The sequence below is a fragment of the Pleurodeles waltl genome, chromosome 3_1 (assembly GCF_031143425.1).
Source record: "Pleurodeles waltl isolate 20211129_DDA chromosome 3_1, aPleWal1.hap1.20221129, whole genome shotgun sequence".
Lineage (NCBI taxonomy): Eukaryota > Metazoa > Chordata > Amphibia > Caudata > Salamandridae > Pleurodeles > Pleurodeles waltl.
The window spans coordinates 491,080,681-491,107,503 of NC_090440.1; positions in this window are offsets into that span (position 1 = coordinate 491,080,681).

The window sequence follows — 26,823 nt, forward strand, 5'->3', positions numbered from 1 at the left end:
TCATCTCCTTGAAAAAGACCTCCTTCATCCACTAAGCTAAAGAGCTTTTGTTGATGCACAGGCAACCATTGACGGGCGCAGAGACCTTCAAAGAATTTGGCCAGCATTTTCTGCACCCCCAAAATGACTTGTTGCTCTCTGTTAATGAAGGGATGAATCCAGAAACATGTGTCTGGAGTTACTCAGCACAGGCTATACCAAAGAAGGTTGAAAAATGAAAGTCGACTATTGAAGTAAGTGTTATCATGCACTGAATTTTCCATTATGCATTGGGGCAAATTAAGTGCTGGAATGTGAGGCAGTGTGCTCCCACTCCGCTTTACTTCAGCACTGGTTAGCAGTGATAAAGTATACAGTGTCCTAAGACAAACAAAAATGAATGTCAGAACCATAAATGGAGGTGAGGCGCCAAAAGGTTTGGAGGAGGACCGCTCTAAGGCTGACAGGTCTAAAGGCATTCAAGTCAAGTGTTCCATAACTATATTGTGGAATGAAGCTAAAAGCTTTCATAAGGTCATAGGCACTCATTATGAACTTGGAGGCAATCACCGCTGACCGCTGTGCTGTCGGTGAACAAAAGACCGCCAGTGGCAGTGAACTGCACACCGCCGAATAATGATGCCAAAATGTCAAACCTTAAAAAATCCTGCAACCTCCACCCACTGCCAGGGCCAACGATGGCAGAAAGGCAATACACCTCACCCTGCCACCGCCATGCAGACCAATCCCCCACCCACCAAATAAAGATGCACAAATCAGCTTGGCGGACAGTGAATGTCGAACAACCATTGGCGGTACGGACTGCCACGGCCAGCAATGGGACCCACTAACAACAAATGCACACATTGGCAAGTTTGAAACCCACACACCTGACACACATCCACAACACTATAAATCACAAACATACACACCCCACAATCCTTTGCAATGCCAGTAGCATAACAGATATTGACACTACAACACGCATACACTGAATAACCATCACACAAAGCACACACACAAAAACACCACCAAAACTCATACATTGCTCAACCACCATCACAAGCCACACACCCAACCACACAACAGCATTCTCACAATACACCTACAACACACCACCAACAACACACACCATGGCACCCCCTAAGCACCACCGCTTCACCGACAGAGAGTTAAGGACCAAGGTGGACGAAATACTCAGGGTCGAGCCACACCTATTCGGGGCACAGGTGCAGCAGACACCTGTGGCCATGAAGATGGAGCTATGGCAGATGATTGTCAACAGAGTCAACACAGTGGGAAACCATACACACACAAGGAAGGACATCAGGAAGAAATGGAACGACCTGTGTGGGAAGTTATAGTTCATGGCATCCAGGCACCACATCGCTGTTCAGAAGACTGGTGGTGGTCCTCCACCTCCTCCCCCCGAATACACCGACTGGGAGGAGAAGTTCCTAGCTATCCTGCACCTGGAGGGCCTCACCGGACTCACTGGAGGACTTGACTCAGGTAAGTCAACTACAATATCTTAACAGTCACCACACCTGTAATGCATGCATCACCCCACCCCTCAATACCCAGGACCCCATCCCCTACCCAGTCCACAACACCCACACAGACCCACATCCAAGTCCCCTGCAAGCCCACAATCCCCCAAACAAATCATCATCCAGTCCTGTGCACAGTCACCTACCCCTGCATGTAATCCCAGTGGCACTACAGCACCCACAATGCACCTCCACCCCCCAAATAAAATGCACCTAAATGTATACGAAGGGACTTTATATGAAACAACATGGGAATGTAAGCATCAATTAGTGCTGTCCAGTGCTGCAATTGACAAATATGTACAGGACACCCACAACTCCATTCTTTCACACACAGGCACCACCACCCATGCAAACCTGACGGACGTGTCAAGGAGTGCCAGTCCTTTACCTGAAGACGGAGACCCCACTCAGGAGAATGCAGAGGGATGTCTGGACACAGAGGAAATCCCTGGCCCATCCCACAGCCCTGGACAGTCACCCTCCAGAAGCCCCACCCAGGACACCACTGACACCCCTCCTACTAAGCCACCATCATCAGCTCTGGCCAAAAGACCCCACACCAATGTCACTAGGCCACGGACTGGCTGCCCACATGTACAGAGGCCAGAGCCCTCCACCCACCAACAGGCAGGATGCTGAAGGGCCAACTGCAAGTGGGACTGCCAGACCTGTGCAGGGGACACATGCACAGGGGGCTAGGGCCAGTGGGAGGGCACCAGTGGCCCAGGGTGTGGCCAAAGGATGGATGCAGCAGCCCAGGAGGTAATATCTGAGGTCCTGGGGGCATATCACCATTACCAGGGCAGGATGGGCCAAATCCAGGCCACCTTGGAGCAGAATCAGAGGCTGCAGCTAGCAAACCACCAGGAGGCCATGGAGCAATGGAAAACACTCAATGCCACCATGGCCTTCATTGCAAGGGTGCTGCAGCACCAGTACCACAGCCAGCCTGAGTCATCCACCCACAAGCAGGCACCCACTAATAGCCGGGACACTGCCCTGCCATCTACATCTGCAGCATCCACTGGACTGGCGACACTGCCAGAGGACTCACAGGACATCAGCACCCCTACCCATGCATCCCAACTGCACCTTTGCAAATGTGCCCTCAGACCCAGATATGCCACTGAAACACCAGCCAAGACCAAGCCCAGTGTCAGGAAGTGACCCTGGCCTGAACTGTCTCCCCTGTGTGCCACTGAGCTACCTCGTTGACATGCCACTGCCATCTCACCATCTTCCAATGGCCCCATGGACTATACCCCTGTGCAACCAACAACTGAGCATATGTACCATGTGCCCACTCCCTTTCACTGTCCCAACACTCATGTATATATTGATATTGAATAAATACACCTGTGCACTCAAAATATATGTCCTTAATCAATATGAGAGATTAAATTTGAATTTGAATGCATTAGTCAGTTACCATCATAGTATCACTGTTATTGCAGGAGGGGATCCAACACACTGTAGTGCCTGAAGTATGTCACAATGTACATACAATTGTGTTCCCTGGCCACTTCAGACATTATTTTGCATTGTCACTGACAAACGACACCACAGTACTTATTACATGAGTCAGACTGAAAGAACGCAGTGAGGACATCAACATCATTGAACAGTACCTGAGTGTCACTGGAAGTATAGGTGGACTAGCTGAGTCCTAGAGTTGATATCGTCCCCCTCTTCTTCCTCACCATCACTCTCATCCCTTCTCTGAGATTGCCGTGCTGGTTGAACAGCACCCTCCTCTTTCAGAAGTGGGATAACGTTCCTCACAGCCAAGTTGTGCAGCATGCAGCAGGCCACCACTATCTTACACACCTTGTCAGGGACATAGCACAGGGAGCCTCCAGAGAAATGGAGGCAACAAAATCTTGCTTTCAGGAGTCCTGTAGTACGCTCTATTACCCTCCTAGTACGACCATGGGCCTCATTATAATTCCTCTCCAATCTGTCCTAGGATTCCTCACAGGTGTCAGAAGCCATTGCATGTTGGGGTAGCCCAAATCACCTGCAAAAGTGGACGTGTTCAAACAGGACTTGAACACACACATTTTACTTGCATACAGCCTGCCTGTCATCTATGCAACTGATTCAGTGTCATACACACTCACCTATGAGCCAAGCTCTGTCCCCCTGTAGTTGCCCCATCATGTGTGGCACACTGCTGTTCCTCAGGACAAATAAATCATGGACTGATCCTGGGAACCTTGCATTGACATGTGAAATATATTGATCAGCAGTACACACCAATTGGACATTCATGGAGGGGTAGTTCTTACGAATCCTATACACCTGTTAATTCACTCTTGGGGGTATGAGGGCTGTGTGTGTTCCATCAATGGCACCCATCACATGGGGGATATTAGCAAAGGCATGGGATCCAGATTTGATGGCGGTGAGTTCAGCCCTTTGGGAAAACGGCACATAAGTTTGCAAATGTTAAACAAATGCATCCAGCAATTTGGACAGGATGTGGCTGAACAATGGCTTCGATACCCCTGCGGCCATGTCCACTGTCACCTGAAATGTGGCCAAGAAATGGTGCACAGATAGCACTTGCACAGTCATAGGTATGGCATGCTGATTCCGATTGGCCGGCTTCAGAACAGGATCCATTATTGCACTGAGGTCAAGGACTGAGTCAGTAGGTAATAATGATGTGACGTTCCTCCATTGTGGCCAGATCTACCAGGGGTCTGTAAACAGACGGGGCCCTCCCCCCGCCATAGGGGTCTGTCGCTGTGTGACTGCCCAACTGTAGGCTGTCTGGCACTTTCTGCTTGTAATTTGTTCATTTGTAAGTCTCCATGGGCCATGTCCATATGAATGGGCATGGCATTTGTGAATGGGGCACCCACACTGACGTCTGTTTCTTTACTCTGTGTGCCCCATGCAGGTCAGCGCCCATCAAAAGAGAGGCCTGTGGTAAGCCATCGCCAAGGAACTGCGAACCCTGGGGGTCTGCAACTGGCAGAGCACCCACTGCAGGAAGTGGTGGGAGTACCTGTGGTGCTGGGCCAGGAAGACCAGAGAGGCCCAGCTGGGAAAGTCCTCCCAACGAGGAAGGGCTGCCCCTTTGACAATGACCCCCCCTAATGGTCCACATTCTGGTGAGGAAATATCAGGATTTGGATGGGCGCTTGAAGGCAGCCACAAGAGGGTGAGTACCAACACTGTTGTGATACCACTATGATGGACGTACTTGGGTGCTGTGGGATGCATGCATTGTAGTGCCAAGCACGTAGACAGTTGTGTCCCTGCAGTCCTGCCCCCCTTACCAGTGGAGTTTACTTTACACACGTGGGGGTCAAGTTTGGGCTATATTTGCCCTTCAGGTATTTTATCATGAACTGGCCAATGGCCTTATTTAGACATTCCTTTTGTTAGTAAAATTTGAGTGCCCAGCAGAGCTGTTGGCACAATCTAGAGACGTTGTGCAGCGTTTCACTGTGGGGGTGTGGTGTGCACAGGTGTGTGAATTGGTGCAGGTATTTGTTGGCTTGTGTCTGGTAAGTACATTTTGTTATGGTATGTATGGCTGGGATGGTGGGAGGGGTTGGGAGTGCGTTGCGGGGTGGGTGGGGTGGATGTGTAACTGTGCCCTTTCTTTCCATGTGTACTAGGCTGTGTTACTTACCGTCATCGTCTTCGTCATCAGTCACGGTCCTGGAGGAATATGGCAAGGAGAAGCACTGGCATTATTTCCAACTCTCGCTCCATGTCTGCGTCGCCGTGTTCTGTGTACCTCCGGTGAGTGTTTCCTTTTATATTGTTCGTTTCCACCACGCTTTTTCTGGTGGTGGTTCCTGCCCCGGAACTGATGGTGGTGTGGTGTTTCATTATTTAGTGGGCGGGTAGAACCTTTCCGTCGGCCTCTGGGCGGCCTCCTCCATCGTCGTCGGGACCACAAAAATGGCAGTGTGTGGATGGACTGCTACTTGTTTCTCATTGGCTTCATTATTTGGCGGTCCGGACTGCCACCCTGTTGTCGGTAGTCACCACCACCGTCGGCAGTGCGATGTTTACTGCCATGTTCATAATGACTACAATAGAACTCCAATGGGGCTCTTCTAGTGCAGATTTTCTTTTATTTCTTATAATAGATGGTCACACTATTTTAATGGCCCCAAAAATATTGAGTACTCTGCCCCTTGATCTTTCATTCGAAAAAGATATTGTAGTTGCAGGTATGCAGAACACATGAGGACTCTGTTGAGCTAAAATAAACACTAAAATACACTAGTGGGATTTTATTCAATGTTTTAAATTGTTTGCAAGTTGAGCCTGTGTGGTAATATGCAGATATATTCCTGCCTTTATGTAATGAACTTTAAGAATGCATTTTAGGGGAAAACTGCAAATCCAATCCTTCTCCATAACGCCCCCTTCACATTGTCTGTTGGCTCTGACTGCAGGCACTGTGACACCCCAGTTCACCTGTATGTTGTCATTACAGGAGAGTAGATATGTAATTTTGCTCCGAAAGGTCTTATGCTCTAAGCATAATATGATAATGTGGCTCAATATTCCCAGTTTTTCACATTTTCTCTTACGAAGGCTGAAAAAAGTTTGCAACGATACTGCTATTGTAAGTAACAAACTATGGCCCTCATCACGCCCAACAGGCCGGCGGGACAAAAATGGAATTATGACCATGGCAGTTACTGCCATGGTCGTCCGCCACTGCTCCACTCCGACTGCCAGGGCGGAGTCGACCGCTGGGCTGGAGACTTCGGTATCCAGCCTGGCAGTCGTCACCACACTGCCGGCGGTATCAGGACCCTGCATGCCGCCATGGATATTGGGTGGTTTGGAACCGCCACAAAATCCATGGCAGTAGGCACTATCAGTGCCAGGGAATTCCTTCCCTGGCACTGATAGTGGTCTCCCCCACCCCGAGTCCTCCCCCCACACCCCTCACACCCCTGCCACCCCCCAAAGGTGGCAGGACCCCCCTTCCCACCCCCAACATGCACATTAACACCCCCCCTCCCCACCCCCAACATGCACATATACACACCCCTACACGCACACATACACTACAACACATACCTGCACGCAAACAGACATGCACACAGACCAACCCGCACACATTTCCCATACACAAAACACCCCCTGCATGCATACACACACTCACACACCTCCTCTACATACTCACACGCACACCCCCATGCACGCACACAACACCACCCCACCCCCTCCCCTAATGGACGATCAACTTACCTTGTCCGTTGATCCTCCGGGAGGGGACGGGATCCATGGGGGCTGCTCCACCTCCAGCTCTCCGTCACCAGAACACCGCCGCACCAAATTATGGGACGTGATTCGGTGGGCGGTGTTCTGATGACAGGGTGGTGGAGGTAGAGCAGCCTCCACTTCCCCGCTGACCACCAGTATGGCTGCTGGTGGCTCTCCATCCAAAAAAGGACAGAGGGCTGCCAGCAGTCATAATACACTGTGCAGAAAACCGCCTGCACTGGCGGTCTTCAGCATGGCGTTACCTCGGCGGTTTTAAAAAAGACCACCAAGGTCAAAATGAGGGCCTATGTTAGAAATGTTTTCCAAAAAATAAAACTGCATACAACGAGTTGTGGAAATGTTCTGCTGTGTCCTGCACAGGTGTACACCAAGGAGCTGGGACAGTCCCTGATTTTTTGTTTTCATTGTTTCAAACTGTGAAGCATCTCTGATTCCAATATTATTTAGGGTCCTGTAATATTTCTTCAATTATCCAAGTGTTTTTATTTGCTTGATAGCACAAAACGAGCACTTACACTTTGGTTGTGGATCATTACAGTGTTCACTGGAGGAGATACATTTAATTAGAGTGATTTTGAACAAGCAGCATGATCAAAGGAAGTCACAGAGCTACCTTTCCAATTACAGGAAAATAATACCATTGGCGTAGTCTGTTTTAGCTAAAGCACTGATTCATCCGTCATCTATGTTCGAAGAGCATGTCTGTTTCCACAATACTGTGTTACCTCACCCCATCGTCGAGTGAATAAATGGATGCACTAGCAGATCTGTTGCTTTATAATTTGCAAAGATATGTGAATTCATCTATAAAAAAATAAGGCTATGACACTACAAAGGTATAAAACATTGTATTTTAATGTTCTTTTCTGTGATATTGTCCCTAGTTTTCTTGTTACAGTCAAGTTGTGTGAAAATGACATAGCTGCTCAACTGTAATAATTTATTATTGTTAATTGACAAGTTGTAATACCTGATGCAAGAGGAAACAGCCAAGGTGTCAGGCAGGACAGAGAGGCTCATTGCAACTGGACTTTAAAGAAAGAAAAAAAACTTTTATTCTTGTGTTATGTTTTTTTTCTAAAATGAACAGTGATCAGAGGAAAGGAGACATTTATTGTGGTGTTCATTTGTTTTACAAAATTCATTACAGGAAATAAATAATCTCTCTGTATGTTTTGACTCATAATAAACTACATCCCTTTTAGATCTGATGTACACGGAACAGAGTCTAATGTTTTACCACTGCTTTTTGATGTCTTTATTTGCAGTACAGATTCAATCTTTATAACAGCTGTTGCCTATGAAATAACAACTCTCTAAGAATATAAGAGGTTTGTGGGAAGAAGTATGGTGTGGCCATGTATTATGAGGAATAAAGTACCCTTTGCCATACGTTAAAAGGATTTTGCAGGTCACTTTGGCGTTCTTTGGCCATTATGAACGAGCTCAGCCTTTGGTCCCATTCCCCTTTATGATCGTGGAACATCGTTTTGTGACTTACAATACCCCTACAATCTATGGGGGGGCTTTATCTCATGTTACATCTCAGGAATGTTCTAAAACCAGTTGCGGGTGTAGATTTTGTTTAAACTATACTTCTGCCCAGACTGTTCCTAGCATTGTATGTTTGATATTTAACTGCCTTACTTTGAGTCACTTTTCAGCCACCAAGTATCAGGGTTTAAAATAAGTTTCGGGGTTCCTGATGTTTGAATACCATACTGCGGTCAAGTGCTTAAGACCTACATTGCTTATGTTAGACCATCAAATGTAGTGGATATCACACACTTCAAGTGCACCATTATTTTCGGCTACAATGGCAATGATAATTCTCTAACAATTCCGGATTGCAGGTTTTCACCCTGACGTTTCCATTCTGAAGGAATTTTGTTACACGATTTGTATTGGGAGGGACACTTTACTGTACTTATTGCATGAAGAAATCTGTAATGTGATTGTCCATAAAATTATGTTTCAATTGAGTTAAAACCATTTAAACACAGCCTCATTTTTATGGTGTGCTCAGGGACACATGGCAAGGTAGAGATGCCTCCCTAATACTTAGTTAAAAGAGGTAAACATTTCTCTACTGCATCACTCTGTCTGTTATTATTAGTAAAGAACAGTTCTATCTTTATGAAGCAGTGGAGTGCTTTGAAATACAGATTACACGAGGAAGATTTGTTTAGGAGTATAATATAAGGCGCCATAAACTCCAGAGCTCAGATCACGTGAGGGATGGGATTCCCCAAAGAGATGCCTAAAGGACTCGCCTCTTACTTCATCCTTACTGACACAACAGGAGTTTACTTAGAATTGCCTTTGTCCTTATCTGATTTTGGCTGAGGTTGTTCATGGTGGACCCTTTGATGTGGCAAGTAGGAGAATAGGTCATGCTGGAGGGTATGTGGCATTCTCTCATTCAAAAGACAGTTGCCTTTAGCATTGCTGCAGCGATAAAACACCTGAATTGGGATGAGATGACCAGCTTCCTTCCACTTTATGTTCTAGACTGTAACATAATAGGGTCAAAAGTGAAAAGCTGAGTCAAAGTCGTTTTTTTAGTAATCACAAATTAATCTATAATTAGTCGGACGATATTGTTATTTGATAAACATGTCAGTGAATGATATTGTCAAGCTTGGTTCTATTGTAGATGACTGGGACACTAAAACAGTTAAAAGGATGTCTGATTTACAAGAATATGCTACCCTGAATAATGAATATTCTTGTTTGAATTCAGCTAACTACAAAGAAATGTATTATTACCATCAATATGGTCATTATTACATACATAGGACTAGTTATCCTAGAGAAAGTTACAATTAAACACAGTGGGAACACAGTGAGGCTTCACTTCCTGATAGTCCACCTAATTTCTAGAAGAAATTCCCTTATTTTCAGAGTGGTGACATCATACTCTTCAGCATTCTATTTTTACAGAAGTCACAACAAACTGATTTACTCTATTGGGTTTAGTCAAAATCTGGCTATTCAGGAATATGAGTATTAGAAAGCACATGCATTATACTGAGTGAAATTACTTTTTCTAAACAAACTATCCAACTGACTACTTGCCTGGGACTTGGAACAATGTAGGACTTAAAGAAACCTTCTATACCAAAAGTCAATTTAACATTGTTCAGAAACTGGGCATTCCAAATGAATAGGTCAGATCGAACATAAATGGTAAAATACAAAATGGATCTATAATTCAACTCAGTTCTCTGCTGAAGGTTTAGACTATGACCATCTGATTCTGACACCTGTATGTGTTGTTTAATTTTCAACACTTCTGGACCTAAAGGTAATCATCTCGACCAATGTTATACCACACAGACACCTGTAGTAGTTAACACATATAGGCCCTCATTATGACATTGGCGGTAAATCCCACTTACCGCCACGCTGACAGCCGTCAGCTTACCGCCACCGTGGCGGATATCCGTTCACCATATTATGACACACACACACCAATCCATCAGTATTCAGCCACATACACAAATCCGCCACACAAAAGGTCAGTGATAACCTGGCGGTATCAAACCCCACACCGTTACGCCAACAGAACTACGCCAACCACATTATGACCCACGAATCACCACAGCGGACATTCAATGGTGATAAACCATTGGCGGTACATACCGCTGCGCTTGCAATGGACACCCATATACAAAACAACACCACATTGGAAATCCAAACACACACCTGATACCCATACACACACCACATCCACACACCCACACCTCCATTAAACACCCCCCCACATTACCCACAACCCTTTAAAAACAACAATTACTGGCAGGAGATTGACACCAAGACCACTGACACAACTAGAACCACATACAATTCACACCTATACACCACTCACGCACTACACATCACACACCCCAACACATTACCCAACACACCCTCACCAACACACCTCACAGAATACCCAAGGTATCATAAAGACATGACTGTTTCACAGAGGAGGAGCCAAGGGTCATGGTGGAGGAAATTGTCAGGGTAGAACCACAGCTGTTTGGAGCACAGGTGCAGCAGATATCTATAGCTAGGAAGATGGAGCTATGGTGGAGAATCGTGGACAGAGTCAACGCTGTGGGACAGCACCCAAGAACTAGGGATGACATCAGGAAGAGGTAGAACGACCTACGGGGGAAGGTACATTCCATTGCAGCAAGACACCAGCTCCTCCCCCACATCTCACAGCATGGGAGGAGCAAGTACTGGCAATACTGCATCCTGAGGGCCTGGCCGGAGTCAGAGGAGGACTGGACTCTGGTAAGTCAACTCTCTACTACTATCACCCCACTACCTGCATGCCATCACATACCCTCACCCCACTCCCATCACTCCATCACTTCCCACACACCCCGCCATCACATCTCACTCATCCCAATGCCAAGCCCTGCAGGCTATATCAATGCACGGACACCCCTCACAGCCCTGCATGGGCACTCATCACTAAAGCATGCACATTATAGAGAGTTAACTATCCCACCATACTCTAACATATGCAAGTGAAAGCAGCCAGGGCAAATCCAACCAAAGAGGGGAAGCCATGGATGTACAATATGTCAGACACTGAAACCATAACACATCATTTACATCCCCACAGGTACCCCAGACAATGTCAGCGGAGAGGAGGTGCCAGCAATATCCAGTCCTCCAAATGAAAAGGCCCACGGTGATGACAGCAACTCTGGTCTTCAGGATCTCGATGACCTACACGCCCAGTAACACACCACCACAGAGCCTCCCCCATCAGGAAACACCACCGCAGCACCCACCCAGCCTACCCATACCTCTGTCCCCAGGACACGTCAATCAACAGTGTGTCCACCTCTATAGGGACCCCAGGGCACACCTTGCACACAAGACAATCAGGGACCTGGGGTCAGTGGCAGTGGGCACACGGTTCAGGGGATAGAGGCACAGGCCAACAGGGACACTGGGAGGACTGCTGTGCGCCAGAGGGAGGAGAGGCCCAAGGAACCGACTCTCCAGGAGGCTCTCACAGAGATCCTGGGAGCTTATCAACATTCCCAGGACACAATGGGCCAGATCCTGGACAATGTGCAGGAGAATAGGCGGCTGCAGGAGAGACAGTACCAGGGGATGACAGAGGACTTGCAGACCATCAACAACACCCTGATCTCCATTGCCGGGGTGCTGGCAGGCATGAGCAACATTATGAGGGAGGCAGTCTCACACCAGCGGGCCCCTGCCACTAGCCAGACATCTGAACAACCTTCCACTTCCTCTGACGCTAGTGGCAGGAGGCCCCGCCACAGGACTCACAGGCCACCAGCACCCCTCCCCCTGCAGAAGGTGAACCACCCCGCAAACGTTCCCTGGATCCAGACAACAGACAGAGACACTAGCCAAGACCCCCGCCAGGAAATGAGACTCTCCTGATTGTGACCCTTGTGTCCCACTCAGTCACCCTGTCCACCTTGAGCTGCCATTGCTCCCCTTCCTATGTCCCCATGGTCAATGTACCTGTGCTACAAACAGACTGGTACAATACTCTGGAATTTCCTCCATCATCACACCATCCTATTGCACTTGCCCCTCCATATATTAGCACTTCAATAAACACCCTTTGGAAAAAAAACAATTTTGGAGTATGTCATGCATATCAAATATGTATTCATTGTAACAGGTACAAACATTGCAAATCAACTGTACAAAGAATGAGCATAGATTAATGACCTGTTGCTGGCTGTAGTGATCACACCAGGAGTATATGTCAGGTCACCGACATCTACAAAATGAATTGCCAAAAGGAACAGTAAGTGGGCATAGAAGTTGAAAATATCAGCATGTCATTGCCACACAAATTAAAACAAATGTCATTGAAATGTGAAGTAACACTGTCCTACCTGTGTGTCATTGGAAGTATTGTTGGATCACATACGTTCTGTTGTTCTCCTCCTCATCCTCTGCTTCCTCATCCTCACTGTCCACAGGGTCTACTGCTGCCACACGGGCATCTCCAGCCTCCTCCTCCTGCAGGAATGGGACATGCAGCATGCCACCACTATCTGACAGACCTTTTTTAGTGAGTAGCACAGGCATCCACCTGTTAGATGGAGGCACCGGAACCTGGCCTTCAGGAGGCCAAAGGTCCTTTTAATTATCCTTCTGGTTCATCCATGTGCCTCATTATAACGTTCTTCTGCCCTTGTCCTGGCATTCCTCACAGGGGTCAGCAGTCATAATAGGTTTGGGTAACCTGCAAATATTGAGGGACAATATTTAGCCACACACTATCCTATATGGCCCATACCATACCCATACACCAACATATACTGGGTGGGAACCAGGGCTCACCTATTACCCACATCCTGTGCCTCTGTAGTTGGCCCATCACATTTGGGATGATGCTATTCCTTAGGACAAAGGCATCATGCACCGACCCAGGATACTTAGCATTGAAGTGGGAAATGTACTGGTCCGCCAAGCACACCATCTGAACATTCATAGAGTAGAAACTATTATGATTCCTGAACACCTATTCATTCTGGTGGGGGACAAATGCAATATGTGTTCCATCAATCACTCCATTTATGTTGGGAATATGTCGCATTGCATAAAACTCGGCCTTCACTGTGGCCAAATCTTCAACCTTGGGGAAAACCATGTAGCTGCACATGTTTTTTTTATCAGGGCAGACAACACTATTGTTAGCACTATTGAGAACATTGGCTGTGACATTCCTGCTGCCAAGCCCACTGTCACTTGGAAAGAACCAGTTGCCAGGAAATGGAGTACAGATAGCACTTGCATAATAGGGATGATCCCAGTGGGGTGACGGATAGCAGATATCAGGTCAGGCTCCAATTGGACACACAGCTCTGTGATTGTGGCCCTGTCAAGTCTATAGGTGAGGATAATGTGCCTGTCCTTCAGTGTTGCCAAGTCCACCAGGGGTCTGTACACAGGGGTATGTCTCCATCTCCTATTCATCCGCAGTGCTAGGAATCTAAGGAACAAAAGAGTGAGGATCCGGTCACAAACTGACCAATGGAACAACAACAGAATTTTGCATCCTGTAAACATGAAATGGGTCATTGTGATTTGTCCAGTATGTGGTAATATCTCTTGTGACGCAGCATTATTCCAGGGCCTGCCCTCCCCACCCTGAAATGGTGTCTGCCTGTCCTGTGTGGAGGGACAGAGAGAAGTGAGGTAATTCCGCTGACGTTGTGCGCTGTTGCAGGGGGCGATCGGGAACCGCAGTGGAACTCCTCATTGGCTAACATTGGGCCCTATGGATTACAGTGGCCAATGGTGAGTTACGCCGGCGGTGACGATATGCACCGCCGCAGACGGGACTGCCATTTTCTATCTGATTCCTCACTTGTTATCTGACCTTCTATAGGAGAGGACATACACTGCATGTGCTGCTGTGGCCTGTGTCTGGAACCTACCATGGCCCGTCTGACCCAGCCTTCACTTCGGAGGAGTTGGAGAGACTAGTGGATGGGGTCCTACCCCGATACGGACTGCTGTATGGGCATCCAGACCAACGGGTGAGTACACTGTGAGCACAATTCATGTGGCATGAATGTATGGAGTTGTGTGTGTGAAGGCCTCGTGTAAGGGGGGTGGGTGGAAGTCCTCTTGGTAGCATACAGGTTGTGTGCTGGGTCATGTGTGTGTAAGTGGTGATGTAAAGGGATATGGTGGGCCATATGTGTAACAGGCAGGACTGTTTGTCTAATTCTATTTTCCTGTGTGTATAGCCTCTGCAGGTCAGCGCCCATCAAAAGAAGGGTATATGGCGTGCTATCGCCAAGGAGGTGCAGACCCTGGGGGTCTATGGCAAGCGGAGCACCCACTGTCGCAAAGGTGGGAGGACCTGAGATGCTGGGCACAGAAGACGGCTGAGGCCCAGCTGGGGATGGCCTCCCAATGAGGAAGGGATGCCCATCGAACCCTGACCCCCCCTTATGGCCCGCATACTGGCGGCGGCCTATCCTGAATTGGATGGGCGCTTGAGGGATTCACAGCAGCCACAAGGGGGTGAGTACAGTGCCCATCATTACAACTTACGCATGGTAGGGTGGTGTCTGGGTGGGGGATGTGAGTCAGTGGGTGCCCATAAGCCAGGCTTTACATTGCAGCGTAGGTCTCCTGGTGGCTAGGGTTCAGAAGGGAAAATCTTGCTACCTAGCTCGAAGGCATCCACTACTGGTCAGGGCTGCGTGGGTCCCAGGTGTGCTGCAATTGGCGGTGTGTGCCCCTCCCTATGCCTTGGTGGCTAACTATTTCTCTGGTAGTGCAATGCATATTGCATTGGCCTGTTACCTATGTGTGAGGGTGGTGTCTATGCCAAAGGTGGTGTTGGTGCAGCCATTGACCCAGTGTATCCTTTGTCTCTTTCCCCCATTTCTTTTTTTGTCATCCTGTCCTTATGTGCATTAGCATCATCTGGCTGTGGAGCAGAAGCACCGGTGACGGAAGGAGCTGCATCCCACAGGACCCAGGAGGCAGAGTCCACCGACGCTGAGGGCACCAGTAGGATGGGGAGCGAGGGGAGCACCATGGTGGAAACTGGAGGGGGCAGTTCTGACACAGATACCTCCTCCGATGGAAGCTCCCTGGTGGTGGTGGACACTTCTGTGACCACGCAAGCAACAGGTACAGCTGTCGCCCCCATACAAGCACCACCCTCCCAGCAGCCCCTCAATGAGTTGCCCGTTCCTCCTCACCCAGGAAGGTGGGCATCTTCTTTGCCCCAGCCACCTCAGGCCCTGCCCCAGTTAGCCCTGCTGCCCTAAGTGAGGAGGCTATTGACCTCCTGAGATCGATCTCTGTAGGGCAGTCAACCATTGTGAATGACATCCAGGGACAGACAGCCCAGATGCAACAATCTAATGAATATCTGGAGGGCATTCACACTGGATTGGTGGCCCAACAGAGATCGATTCAGGCTCTGGCCTCCTCTCTGATGGCAGCCATTCTCCCTGTTTCTGCTGTTCCCCCTTCCAACTTCCACTGCCCACTCCCATTCCCCTCAACCCCAAACTATCCCAAGCACACATACAGATGAGCATGCACACAAGACAACACCCAAGAGTGTCACAGGCGAACACAAGCACCGCACTTCATCCCACAGGCACTCACACAAACACCATCCAGTTGCAGACACAACAACATCCACTATTTCCACTGCCTCCCCTTCCTCCCCCTCCACCAACTCGCTCCCAGCCACATCTGCACTCACACCTGCATGTACTACATCATCATCCACTACCGGAATCATCACCACACCAAGCAGAAAACGCACCTCACCGGCAGACACTGCCACAACAGCCATGAACACGTCCCCTGTGGTCTCTCCCACTGTGTCTGTCCCCCCTCCTAAAGTACACAAACGCAAGCACTCAGACACTTAACAGCCATCCGCCTCACAACAGCATACAGGCCATGCACCTGCGCCCAAAAGCAGCAGACAAAACATCTCCAACAACCACTCCCTCATTCTCCACTCCCATTCCTTCTCCCTCTTCCCGTCCCAAAGTCCCTAAAAACTGTTCCTATTCACCATTGACCTCTTCCCTACTCCTACCCCTACCCCCGTCCTGCACGTATGGGCAGGGTATCACAAACCCAGCCAAGCACAGTCCACAGGTCCAGTCCTAACCGCACCCCCCCTGTGGTGGAAAGGGATCCAGGCCACATGTACTGAAAGGGAAGGAGCCTGCACCAGCCAGCCTAAAGGGGAGGGAGACTGCCCCAGCCGGCAAGAAGGGCAAGAAGCCTGTATCCGCCATCCAAAAGGCCAAGAAGTCTGCCCCAGCAGTCAAGAAGAGCAAGGAGCCTGCATCAGCAGGCAGGAAGAGCAAGGAGTCTGCACCAGCAGGCAGGAAGGGCAAGGAGCCTGAACCAGGAACTGTGACGGAGCCCCCACCACCAACCATCGTTGTGCATCCATCTGAGGGTGCAGGGGATGGGCAGGAGCCTCCCCCCACCAGCAGCACCACCACTGTGCAGCCGTCTGAGGTTGCAGGGGATGCACAGGAGCCTCCCCCCAACAGCAGCACCACCACTGTGCAGCCATTCAAGGTTGCAGGGGATGGGCAGGAGCCTCCCCCTACCAGCAGCACCACCACTGTGCAGCCGTACGAGGTTGCAGGGGATGGGCAGGAGCCTCCCCCCACCAGCGGCACCACCACTGTGCAGCCGTTACCGCCGGTATGTAATCCTGTGTCCATGGGCTGCTGTGCGGCATATCCACTCCAGAACCAGTGGGGAAGACACCCACCTGAGAGACTGTGGCCCATCACTCCCCAGGATCAAGCACAGTGCACGTTGCCCCCTCCAGAACGAGTGGGTAAGACACCTACCTGAGAGACTGTGGCTTATCACTCCCCAGGATCAAGCACAGGGCATGTTGCCCCCTCCAGAAACAGTGGGTAAGACATTCACCTGAGAGACTGTGGCCCATCACTCCCCAGGATCAAGCACAGGGCACGTTGCCCCCTCCAGAACTAGTGGGTAAGACACCCACCTGAGAGACTGTGGCCTATCACTCCCCAGGACCAAGCACAGGGCACATTGGCCCCTCCAGAACCAGTGGGTAAGACACCTATTTGAGAGACTGTGGCTTATCACTCCCCAGGATCAAGCACAGGGCATGTTGCCCCCTCCAGAAACAGTGGGTAAGACATTCACCTGAGAGACTGTGGCCCATCACTCCCCAGGATCAAGCACAGGGCACGTTGCCCCCTCCAGAACTAGTGGGTAAGACACCCACCTGAGAGACTGTGGCCTATCGCTCCCCAGGATCAAGCACAGGGCACGTTGGCCCCTCCAGAACCAGTGGACTTGTTACATCTCCCAGCTGAGGTGCCCCCTGATCACCCGTCCCCCTGAGGTGCCTTCCTATTTACCAACTGGTGCCCCTGCAGTGTTCTCTCCATGTTGAAGCAGGTGACATGTGTGGCCTTGGACTTTGGCCTGTGGCCATGTGGCCCATGCAAAGTAAGGACTGGGCTTTGACCCTTTTTCTTTAAATATGTATATATCTATTATCTTGCCTAACTTATTTTTTATACTATGTTGATCTTATTACAAACACTTTGATGAAATTGTTTTGTCCTTGCATTTTTCAGGGGAGTTACGGGGTCATATTGATTTTTTAATGCATCTGGTTGTGTGTATGGTGTATGTGTGTGTGTGGGGTGTGTGTTGTGCGTGTCACTCTCTTCCCCCCCTTGTGTGCTAGGCGGCTGTACTCACCGTCGTCATCTTTGCCGGCGTTGGTGTGCGTGGTGGAGCAGAGCATAGAATATCATCGGAAAAACATGCAATTCTGGTTCCCTGGCAGCGTGGACCTTCCCTGTGTCTCCAATGGAGAGTCCTTTCACTTCTGAGCTCTGTTTCCACCAGGCTTTTGATGTTGTTGGTACCGCCCTGGCAAAGGTGGCGGTTTGCAGGGTCTTAATATGGTGGGCGGAACATTGACTTTCACCTGGCTGTAGGAGGCTACCGCCGTGGTGACTGTTGTTTCTACCCTGGCGGTCGGTGTGGTACATTGGCTGTCTTTCGGAGATCTTTCCGCTATGGTCATAATTTGGTGGTAGTTACCACCAGCCTGTTGGCGGTATTACTTTATCACCGACCGCCAGGGTCATAGTGAGGGCCATAGTGTAGGTAAGCTATGCCAACAATGACTGAAACATTTTAGTGTTTCAACTGTAAAAGACCAGTTTTCCTTTATTAATGAAAACAGATTTTTCTGACTTTCTTCTGGAATCATGTCCTAAAACAATTAAAAGATTTCTGGCCATAGGAAAAGATACCATTTATAATGCATTGAATACATTTACAGAGAAAGAAGCTGCAGAAAGTTAGTCAGTGCTAAAGAAAAACTGAAAGCAGTTTTTAAAATTACTGAAATTGTAAAAGAGTACACTCATCAAATTCTATTCTGTCATCATCCTTAGACCTCATAAAAGGAGACATGGGTTTGTTACGACGTGGGCAGACTCAGTTCAGAGCAATTACACAATAAATTGGGCATTACAAACATTCATAACAGGCTTTGTTTAACCGCCGGGCAGCCGCCAATGCAGCCACACTCGCACCACGGCCATTATGAGATCCCCGCTGGGCCGGCGGCTAGAAACCTGGTTTCCGCCCGCCGGCCCAGCATGGATCTCGGCCGCAACACAGGAGCCGGCTCCAAATGGACGGGTGCAGTTGCACCCGTCGCGCTAGTATAGCAGACAGTGAAAAGCTGCACGGGGCCGTGGTAGGGGGCCCCCGCACTGCCCATGCCTGTGGCTGGTCGATGGGGTCCTACCCCGGTACGGACTGCTGTATGGGCATCCAGACCAACGGGTGAGTACACAGGGGCCCTGCGACTCCCCTTTCCGCCAGCCTTTTCATGGCGGTGCAAACCACCATGAAAAGGCTGGCGGGAGGGGGACTCGTAATCCCCTGGGCAGCGCTACAAGCAGCGCTGCCCTGGAGGATTACTCCCGCTGGGAGTAAAGTGGCGGGAAACCGCCGGTCCTGGCGGTGCGACCGCGCCGGAAGATCCACAGGATTTCACCGCCAGCCTGCTGGTGGTGAAATCCGCCAAAACAACCCTGGCGGTCAAAGATCGCCAGGGTTGTAATGACCCCCTTTGTGTCTTGACAACTGCTCAACGAAGCAGACGTTTGAACTGTATAATTTGACGCTTTCCCAGAAAACAATGGCAAAGCAAGAATCCACATACACACTGTTGAGTATAGAACAAATCGAAGACATACCATTTATGGTTAGGCACACTGTACCAATTACCTGGTTGATACACAATATAATTTCTGTACCCATTACAATATTTCATTTTCATGACTGCCAGGAATACAAATCCATTGGTTGGTGTGAAACTATGCACAATTCACAAGTGTTCCTTAAATGGAAGTTTCCTTTTTCCTACATGTGTCTAAATGAACATGAAGATGACCCTGTGTATATTAGTACAGCAAATTTCAGGATTCCCCTGGGTCATTCCCTTCTGTGTGATACTATATTGATGCATGGATTGTGTAGCACTTTGATACCAGGGTTGAGATGTGATTTATCTCTTTCCCAGACTGCATCCATCCACACACATCATGAAATCCTAAATATCGGTTCCCATTTATCCTTTCTTTAACAAATGTTACTTGCTGTGGGTCAGAACCTGGCCAGCTGTACCTGAGAACAGTTTCTGAAACAATACAGTGTTGTAGAAGACCCTTGCACCCACCACCTCCAAATACAATCAGAAACATTCCTTGGCCTAGTATAGATATGAAAATATGTGTTTTGACAATCTAAACAAGGTATTGTCTGTTTTATTGTAAAAAGAGGTCCCTTTGATTTCAGTGGCCGAAACCTATAATCTGCAGGCAGCCAGAACTGCTTCAGAAATTCAGAGGCTGTTACACATGCAATACCCATGACCAGCGTAACTGACTGGATAAAGACCAACTGTCTATTGCTCAACTCCATCAAGACAGAAGTCCTGATCTTTGGAAAAAACACCTCCATTTGGGGACATAGCTGGTGGCCAGTCGAACTCAGAGCCACTCTCATGCCTACAGATGATGCTCACAATGTAGGCACAATCCTTGACAGTGAGCTGACCATTAAGCTGCAGATCAACAAGGTTGCCTCCTCCTACTTCCACCCCCTCTGCATGCTCTGCAGAATATTCAGATGCCCCAGCCAACACCAGAAAAATGGTCACCCAGGACCTCGTCGCCAGCCGTCTCAACTATGGCAATGCTCTGTACTTCGGCATATCCTATCATCTTCTAAAAAGGCTCCTGGATGCATCCTGGACCTTCCCAGGCCCTCCCACTTCACCCCCACCGCAGAAACCTCCACGGGCTCCTGCTCCAGAGGAAATGTAATTTCAAGCTCCTCACATGCCTACAAAGCCCTACAAAGCCCTACACAATCGAAGACCGGACTACATCAACTAGTGTCTACACTTCCACCAACCCATCAGACACCTGTGCTCTTCTTCTCTGACCCTCACACACATACCCAGAATCTGGGGCAGCCCTAGCCGCTCTTTTTCCTACATCGCCGCCAAGGCATAGAATGACTTACTCCTCCCCCTCCAAACTGAACCCTCACTGGCAGACTTCAGGAAGAGGCTCCAGACCTGGCTCTTTGACAGAGACATTGCACCCTAGCGCCCAGATACTCCCAGGGGTGTCAGCAACATGCTCTTCAAATGACTGAAAAATGTATTGATTTCTGATCTTGTGCAAACAATATTCAGCTCATCTTTGACAGCTGGTATTGTGCATCATTTTAAGAACATTTGATCTGGTCTTGTGACTGGTTTTAATGCAGTATTTGGACTGATTCCATAATTTTTTCACTCCAGTATTTTCTAAAGGATTACAACCATAATATTGCTAATCAGCTTTGGCATCATCATTTTTCTCCTGTTCCAACAAAGAAACCAATAACATGGGGTACACGTGTTCAGCTGAACAAAGATACAGAGAAACTCTAGGATCTTATATGGGACATACTTGGCTGTCTGAACTCAGCAAGCACTGGATGCTATCATTTCACAAAATGGATACTACACAAGTAAAACCAGTGTTCTGTTGCATGACCTGTCCAACTGACATCGTCTAACATTTAGAACTGGAGCAGCTACCAGTGGCTTATCTTGCTATGGAAGCAATCCTTCAATTACTACATGAGCACCAGAGACAATGATGACCGATGCATCTGTTTCTTCTACAGAATGCTACATTTGACAGACAAATATCACCAGTAGGAATTTCAACGCAGCTCTTGATGAATGGCTTGATCACTGTTGTGGTTCGAGCCTCCCAAATAGGAAGCACACTCACCAGCATGCATTGCCTGGTCTCTAAAATGACCATACCTATGCTGTGTGTGAACTGGAGGATCTCATCATGTCCTCCAATTAGGATTGCACTGTGTGCGTTGATCAACAACATGTATTTGCTCTAAATACCACAGAGACTGTATGAGTTATGAACTGAAGAGAACTTTATAAAACAGACTTTTTGTATTTTTTACTTTTTTTATATGTACTGCATATTTTTAATCTGGCCTATTTCATATCATCACTAGTATATTTAATTGGCAACATGCTTCCCTCTTTAGGAAACACTTTAGACAGATTGTGTCATACACATGATCAAAAATTGCTTGAAACAATGCAAAGCTTCAAAGCCTTCAAGCTTCGCTGTGCCCATCGCATATTATTTAATTGTGCTCATGATATAGTATTTTAGATACAGCATGTCTTAGAATATTGGAAGCAAGGAATTCCCTACACGTTAGCCAAATCCTACATGTTAGGTATGACGCTATGATGTCAGATTCAGATGTACAAGTCAGCTCATAAAGTCTGACTCCTTTTAAGTAGGCCCTGACACCATCTTAGGTAACAGGAGTCACCATGTTTCCATTTTTATGCAGAATCATATAACATCTGATGCAACTTAGTCTGCGACAAGTGTCTAATTATCACCATGTTAAGGTCAAATAACAACAAATACAGACATATAGCCAAAGTAGGGTAGTCCGAATTGACATCCTTCCATCTTATATGTTCATGAGGAAATGTATTAGACATACACCTTAATGCACATAACCTATGTCTGACAATCCTAAACTTATGGCAGAAATTCCAGTCTCAGATAAGATTTAGTATGTAAGAGTTGCCACTTAACCACTTGTAAGGAGAGGTCCTTCATCCAGATTATCGCACAAGATTCTGCCAGAGGCGGTCGCACCTACTGCCAGCACACTTCAAAGATGCTGCATTTTGTCTGATTCTGATAAGGCCGAGTCCCAGGCGAAGGCTGCTACTGCAGTGCAAGTTTGTCCTTTACAGGGAGCACTGCCTTCATACCTACACTGATTTCGACAGCTTTTGCCGTCAACAGGGTATGTAGTGTTTTGCTTCTTCCTAAGAAACTCTAGCCTGCAGGTGGTTTTACTTTCCATGCTCTCCTATTGTAGCAGAAATAAGTAAGTTTTAGGGGGATAGGTTTTAGATTACATTTTAACCATGTTAGAAGTGTTCTTTGTATTCTCATTGTTCACAACCTGTGTTCTTTCTGTTTTTATCCTATCCTGTGTAGGTATTTTAGATGTACTGAGAAACATATTCGCTATTTTGTAATAAATACTTTCAGTTAAAAGTGTCTATTCCTCTTAGTGTGTGCACGTGTGATATTGTGAATAACAAAATAAGGGGCATATTTATACTCTGTTTGTGCCGAATGTGCGTCAAAGTTTTTGGCGCACAATCATCGCAAACCCTGCCCCATATTTATACTTTGACGTCCGACCCCGCGGGCGTCAAAATTCCACCATGTGCGTCATTTTTTGGAAGGGGGAACCAGCCTTGCGTTAATTATATGCAAGGTAGGCGTTCCCTTCCAAAAAATGACTTTAAGGCCTGTGCCCCTTATTTATACTCTGACGTCATTTTGACGCACAGGAGGGGGTGGGCCTTAAAAAACGGCGCACAGCCTGATGTGTGCCGTTTTTTAACGTCTGGGTCAGGGCAGGCGTTAAGGGACCTGTGGGCTTAGAAGGAGCCCAGAGGTGCCCTCCCCTGCCCCCAGGAACACCCCCTGCCACCCTTGCCCACCCCAGGAGGACACCCAAGGATGGAGGGACCCATCCCAGGGAAGTAAAGGTAAGTTCGGGTAAGTATTTGTTTCCGATTTTTTTTGTGGCATAGAGGGGCCTGATTTGGGCCCCCCTACATGCCACTATGCCCAGTGACCATGCCCAGGGAACATAAGTCCCCTGGGCATGGCCATTGGGCAAGGGGGCATGACTCCTGTCTTTGCTAAGACAGGAGTCATGTCAATGGAGGTTGGGTGTAAAAAAAAAAAGCGCAAATCCTGTTTGAGGCCTGAATTTTGCCTCAGACCTGACGTGCACCATTTTTTGATGCACAACCCCCATTTTCCCATACGCCAGCGCTGCCTGGTGTGAGTCTTTTTTTTTTACGCACACCAGTCCGCAGCGCCGGCTAACGTCATTCCATTAATAAGGCACCCGCATGGCGCGTTGGAATGGCGTTAGCCAGCGGTAAAATTTTTGACACACAACTGCGTTGGCGCAGTTGTGCGTCAAAAAGTATAAATATGGGCCTAAGTGTGTTTCTTTTACGATCGTACCCTGATCCCATTGCAGGGATTGTTAGTAACCCAAAAGCAATAACCTTTCCTGAAGTATGCAATGTGTGGGATTCTGTGGGACTACAAAAACCTGTCTTTCACATCCAGCGCTGATGCATTGAACAGAGTTCAGCTGTGTCACCCATTGGTGGAAAGCAAACATTGTAGAACTACACCAGACTTGTAGTTTACACAGCATTGAGTGATGTGTTGCTAAATGTAGACATTCCTTCTGTACGTTTTACAGGAGAGCCTATTCCCATTGTTTGTTACTGAAATTGAAAAAAAATTGAATTCAAGGAGAGGATAGCTGAAGGTAAATTTTATGTTGCAGGACCCATCTAGGGTGGATGGACCAAGAGAACCTAGGCATCATCCTAAACCTGAATAGTTCAGAGCAATTTTACTTCCTGATAGCTCTTTTAATTTTTCACAGTCTTTATGTCCGTAATTTGCAGAGTTTTTCTGGGAGGGAAGTCGGTATGTTACAGGGTTTTCAGCATAGGATTGTACTGAAAATGATTATGTGCCCTTTTCGCATAAAGTAAGAAATATTCCTTTCAGTGTCAAGGATGAAGTCAAACTGGAGTTGGATTAGTTATTGGAACTGAGGATTATTGAAGCATTGAAGCCAGTGAATGGTTAGCTCCCTTGGTAGTTGCACACAAGACTTATGGTAAGGTGAGACTATGCTTTGACCTCCATGAGTTAAATGCCAACATCTTAGCTGACAGAGTTCCATTACCTAAAATCAGTGAAAAGTTAGCCATGACTAAAGGGAGTCAATTGTTTTGCCACTTTAGATCTTACTGTGGCATATCATCAAATTCCCCTTCTTCCTAAAAGCAAACGCTTCACTGAATTTGTTATGCCTATCGGTTTCTACAAGTATACCACAGTGCCTTTTGACCTTGCTTCTGCTGTCATTCAGCGGTTGATGTTTAGGTTGTTCAGAGACCAAGAGGGTGTTTTTCTTTCAAGATGACATTCTAATTATGGGCAGTGACAGATATGAACATGATAGCAGGCTTTTGAATTTACTCAAAATTCTGAGTTCTAAAGGTCTTACTGTAGAATTTAAGAAATCTACATACACAGTATGTCAGTAAACAGAGTCTTATAGTTGACATTCATGATGCTTCATCTCCAAGCTGGAAGAACAATGTCAGATCATTTTTAGGGTTTGCTGAATTCCACTCAAAATGTGAAAAGGATTTTGCAACCAAAATATTCGAACTGAGACAGTAACACATTTGTGCTGGAAGATATTCACCAAGCTTGTTATAAAAAATGATATATGCCTTCAAGGGTTTGACTCCAGTGATGTAACTATTATCACCACGGATGCTCGAGGAAAAATTCTTGTTGCTGTTCTGTCTCAAAAGAGCAAAGATAATGTAAACACACTATGGCCCTGACTTAAACTTCAGCAGACGTGTTACTAAGTCACAACGATGACAGATACCCCGTCCGCCAAAATATAAATCCCATTATTTCTTATGGGATTTATATTTCAGTGGATGTGATATGTGTCACTGTTTGTGACGAAGTAAACCATCCCCAAAATCTAAATCAGGCCCTCTGTCTTTTGCATCACATTCTCTTACCCCATTGAAAGAAAAATTCTCCACCATAAAAAAAAAAAATGTTAGCTTGCGTTTGAGGAATAAGTTAATTCAGCTAGTATTTTTGAGGTGCTCAGTTTATTGGTCACATGTACACTAGCCTCTCACCAAATTACTAAGCACTTCTGGCACGAACAAACCAGAGTAGTGCATTCAGAGTAGTGCATGGTTTACCAACTGTTGTCAGATTAAAATTCCAGTGTTGAATATTTACCTGGAGTAGAAAATATAGTGGCTGACTAACTGAGTAGAACTCTATTTCTAGTTCAAGCACAATCAAGCCAAGAGGCGTGAAATGAGTACACTGTTGTTCTTGCTGACAAGGTGGAATGTGAGGGTATTTTCAGAGTTATTTGGGAAGAGGGGTACCAGATGGATCCGATTTTGACTGAAGCATAAGGACTTCTGAGGAATGGTTGACCTTCTGAAAGTAATGTAACTGGTGAAGCAAAACACTTGGGAAATTAGGAATGACTTTTCTTGGGACAATGAAATTTTTCCAATGAGAGGTGAGAGAGTTGTACTGCCAGAATGGTTAAGAAGGGAAATCCTGCAGATTAATCATGAAGGACACTTGGGCACTATAAAGAACAAAAGATTGGTTAAAGCTCAGTGTGGTGGTCTGGCAGTGATACTGACACCAAAAGGATGGTGAGGAATTGCCAAGAATGTGCTCCTGCTGACAAAACTATGGCCACATTTAGACCACCCTTTTCTCATATAAAATGTCCTGATGGACCATGGGAAGCTCTGTCCATAGACCTTTTGGTATCCATTCTGAACAAGGAGGGTATTGTACGCTATGTTACAGTGTTAGTTGATAGGCTCACTAAGTGGCCAGAACTGTTTGTTTCCCAAATCTCTGATGAGTTGCAATGGGTCTCACTTCACACCAAAGTTTTTTCCAGGATTTTTTTGTACAGAAGTAGTGTTACCTGGAGACATAAATCACTTTATCATCCTGCTGGTAATTGAGCTGTAGAATTCATTAATCAAGTCTTGATGAGCAGCATTCAGATGGCTCATAAAAGCTGTAAAAATTGGGCAATTGAAATTTAGAAATGAAGAAATGAATTTGGGCATACAACAATTCACCCACTGTGGCTAACCATAGTCCGTTTGAGTTTCTACAAGGAAGACACCCTTATACAAGGGATAATCAGGCTTAGGTGAAGAACAGGTTGATCATTAATTGATCTATGGAAA